Source organism: Triticum urartu, chromosome 7 (genome assembly GCF_003073215.2).
Source record: "Triticum urartu cultivar G1812 chromosome 7, Tu2.1, whole genome shotgun sequence".
NCBI lineage: Eukaryota > Viridiplantae > Streptophyta > Magnoliopsida > Poales > Poaceae > Triticum > Triticum urartu.
This window is the reverse complement of record NC_053028.1, coordinates 188,920,637-188,925,318: the sequence shown is the minus strand read 5'-3', so window position 1 is coordinate 188,925,318 and position 4,682 is coordinate 188,920,637.

Genomic DNA, 4,682 nt, shown 5'->3' with positions numbered 1-4,682 from the left:
TGCTGATGCATTGAGCAGGAAGGCTTACTGCAACAGTTTGATTATCAAGCCTTACCAACCCGAGCTTTGTGAAGCTTTCCACAAACTCAACCTTCAAGTGGTTCCTCAAGGTTTCCACACCAACCTCCAAGTCTCTCCTACTTTGGAAGATCAGATTCGTGAGGCTCAACTTCTTGATGCTATGGTGAAGAAGGTGAAGATTGTGATTGCCAAGAGTCAACCCAAGTACAAGTGCTATCGTCTCGATGACAAAGATACTCTATTCTTCGAGGATCGCATTGTTGTGCCTAAAGGTGACATTCGCAAAGTCATTATGAATGAGGCTCACAATTCACTCCTCTCTATCCACCATGCAAGTACAAAGATGTACCATGACCTCAAGCAGTCATATTGGTGGACTTGAATGAAGCGCGAAATTGCTTAGTTCGTGAACGAATGTGATGTATGCAGAAGAGTGAAGGTAGAACACCAATGACCAGCTGGTCTCCTCCAACCTCTTGCCATTCCAGAATGGAAGGTTGACCATATTGAGATGGACTTCGTGACTGGATTTCCAAAGTCCAAGCGTGGCAATGATGCTATCTTCGTTGTCATCGAAAAACTCACTAAAGTGGCTCATTTCCTTCCTATCAAAGAATCTATCACAACAGCTCAATTGGCAGAACTATATACCTCCCGGACTGTCTCTCTGCACGGCATTCCGCAGTTGATTTCTTTAGATAGTGGCAGCATCTTCACCTCCAAGTACTGGGATTCTTTTCAGAAGGCCATGGACACCAACATCCGCTTCAGCACAGCTTTTCAACCTCAAACCAGTGGCCAAGTCGAGCGAGTTAATCAGAGTCTTGAAGATATGCTCAGGGCTTGCGTTATCTCTTTCGGTATGAAGTGGGAAGATTGTCTTCCATATGCCGAGTTCTCCTACAACAAGAGCTTTCAAGCCAGTTCGGGCAAGGCCCCATTCGAAATCCTCTATGGCAGGAAGTGCCGTACTCCACTTAACTGGTCAGAGACTGGTGAACGTCAACTTCTTGGAAATGACTTGATAACAGAAGGAGAAGAGATGTGCAAAGTCATTCGTGATAATCTCAAAGCCGCGCAATCGTGCCAGAAGAGTTACTATGATAGCAAGCATCGTGACATGGCTTTCGAGATCGGAGACCATGTCTACCTCCGCGTCTCTCAAATGAAAGGTACTCGTCGCTTCGGTATCAAAGAGAAGCTTGCCCCTAGATATGTGGGTCCTTTCGAGATCGTCAGCAAAAGAGGCGATCTCGCCTACCAACTTGACGTTCCCTCCAATCTTGCAAATGTGCAAGATGTGTTTCATGTCTCTCAGCTCTGCAAGTGTTTGAAGACTCCTGACCGCACCGTCAACTTCGAAGACATTGATCTCCAGGAAGACCTGTCTTATCGTGAGCACCATGTTGCTATCCTTGAAGAAACTGAGCGAGGACTCGCAACAAGTCTATCAAATTCCTGAAAGTCAAGTGGTCACATCATTCCGCCCGTGAAGCTACCTGGGAACGCGAGGATCTCCTCCGTTCTGAGTACTCGGAGTTTTTCTAGTCCTAGATCTCGGGACGAGATCCTTTCGTAGTGGTGTAGTGTTGTAACACCCCGGATGTAATTTACCTTACTTATATTCCAACTCTTGCCATTGTCGACACTAAGTTATTTTTATTTCCTCGTTGTCGGGTTTTTGCCTTCGTGTTCTTTTGTCTTTGTCATGCATCTCATATCATGTCATCATGTGCATTGCATTTGCATGCGTGTTCGTCTCATGCATCTGAGCATTTTCCCCGTTGTCCGTTTTGCATTCCGGCGCTCCTATGTCCTTCGGTGCCCCGTTCTACATCTTTTCGTGTGCGGGTGTTAAACGTTTTCTGATTGGACCGAGACTTGCCATGCGGCCTTGGTTTACTACCGGTAGACCGCCTGTCAAGTTTCGTACCATTTGGACTTTGTTTGATACTCCAACGGTTAACCGAGGGACCGAAAAGGTCTCGTGTGTGTTGCAGCCCAACACCCCTCCAAAGTGGCCCAAAACCCACCTAAACCTCCTCCATAAGCTAGGCCGTTCGATCACGATCGCGTGGCCGCAAACTGCACCTCATTTGGAGCTCCCTAGCTCCATCTACCTATAAAACTAGACCTCCCCCCGAAATTTCGGATCTCTTCCACGAAGCCCTAGCCCCCTTCTTCCTCCGCGCGCCAGACAACGTCCGCCCGTGCTGGACGTGTCCGACTTTTCCCGCCTTTGCCACGTGTCCTCCTCCCATTGGTTCGGCCGCCCCCTCTCACCGCGCGGCCCGGGGAGCCCGGAGCCGGCCCTCGCGGCCCAGGTCGCCGCCGCCTCGCCCGAGGGCCGCTGCCTCACCGCGCCGCCCTTCTCCTACCTCGCCGGCCGCCGGCCGCCGCCACCGACCTCGCCGGCGGCGCGACCTCGCCGCTCCGTTCCGACGACCGTCGACTACGCCGTACGGCGCCTCCACGCCGCCCTCGTCACACTTGCCACCCCCGACCGGATCCGGCTTGGAGAGGACCGGATCCGGCGCACCCAAGCTTCTCCGGCCGCCTCGTCCCTCTCCAACGACCTCGATCTAGCGAACTGCTACAGTACCCGCTACAGTGCCGGTGGATCTAGATCTGAAAAATATCTCGGTTGACTTTTTCGTCCCTAAACCCTAACATTTTGCATACTTTGACATGCCATAAGTTTCTCATCGTAGCTCCGATTCATGCGTGTAGCATATCAAAATGTTCGCCTTGACGAGTACATCATTTCATCTCATTGCATTAATTTCATTTGAGCTCATCTTAATGCCCGAAATGCTGTAGGAAGAGGGCTATGTGATGATTGTTTCGGATCTGTTTCAGCAAATGCACTTTTGTCATTTTTGCCATGATTAATGTGTGCATGATATGATCCTGAGCTCTACATGAGTTTTGAAGAATGCCATGTTATCTTTTCAGAGATGTATGCCATGTATTTTTGTGATCTCTGTGGTGACTAGCACAATCATGCAAAGTAGCTTACTGAATGATGCTGATTTCAGGGACTTAGAATTTCACTAAGTCCTTGTCCTGCTGTTATTTTTATGCCATATGTTCATGTGGTTTCCTAGTGATTCGTGCCTCTTTTGAGCATGATAAGTAAGGATGTTTTGTAGATAATGATGTGCTCTATCCATACATGTCTTTTTTTGCAATTATGGCTGCACCCTAGTTTGAGTCAATCGAGCTCTACTTTTGCTATAAAATATTCTTGGCAGATTGTTAACATGTTTAGCGATTTTGCCGAGCTTGTTGTTGTTGATCCGTGCATGCTATGTTGTTGTTCTTTCCATGTCTAGCTTCTATGCCATGTCTATTTGCTGGGTGCATGCTTAGTTTGTCATGCAATGCCTCGTAGCGAGTGCATCGAGCTCGTAAACATGCCTACTCGTTATCTGTTTTGCCATGTTCCAGTTTTTCACTAAGTCTGAATCTGTTTATGTTTTTGCTATGTTCACATGCTTGCAATTGTATTTTCTGATCCCTTTTGGCTCAGGGTCACTAAGGGACTTTTGTTATATGGTTTGAGTAGTTTCATGCAATGCCTTGATTTTCCATTATATGTTATTGTAGCATGTAGTTATCGTGCTCTAAACATGGCTTCCTGATGATAAATTCCTAACATGTTAATTTCACCAAGTCTGAAACCTGTTATCTTTTGCACTTTTGCCATGCTTGTTTGAACCTGCTAATGAGTGAATTTTCCGTAGCTCACTGTTCATATTTTGTCAAGCATCATGAGTGGATCCCTGCCATATATTTTTTTGTCATGTTGGAGTGCGGTAGCATGTTGTTCTTGATGCATTTAGAAGGCTACATGCTGTTAATCGCAGACCGGTGCCATATTTGTTTTGCTTGCCATTTCCAAACTGTGCATCCGATTCCGGTGATCTTTATATCGATTTCGACCGAAATCAACTCACCTTTCCAGTGGCACTATTGGATTTCCAAGTTGAGGCTAGGTTCTATCATTCCTTTGCAAATCATGCATATGCATCACATATCGCATCCCGTATATCATACCATGTTTGCATCATGTTGCTTGAGCATTTCCCGTGGTTGATTGTGTTCCCTTTTGCTTGTTGTTCTTGTTTGGGTAGAGCCGGGAGACGAGTACGTGAACGAGGAGCCCATTGAGTACACTTACGAGGATCAAGGCAACTCTGAGAACTTTGCAGGCAAGATGACCATACCCTCGAAATCACTTCTATCTTTGCTTGCTAGATGCTCGCTCTTTTGCTATGCCTATGCTACGATACCAACCACTTGCTTATCATGCCTCCCACTTTGCCATGTAAAACCTCTAACCCACCTTGTCCTAGCAAACCGTTGTTTGGCTATGTTACCGCTTTGCTCAGCCCCTCTTTTAGCGTTGCTAGTTGCAGGTGAAGATTGGAGATCGTTCCTTGTTGGAACATGTTTATTGTTGGGATATCACCATATTACCTTGTTTATCTTAATGCACCTATATACTTGGTTAAGGGTGGAAGGCTCGGCCTTATGCCTGGTGTTTTGTTCCACTCTTGCCGCCCTAGTTTCCGTCATATCGGTGTTATGTTCCCGGATTTTGCGTTCCTTACACGGTTGGGTTATAATGGGAACCCCGTGACAGTTCGCCTTGAATA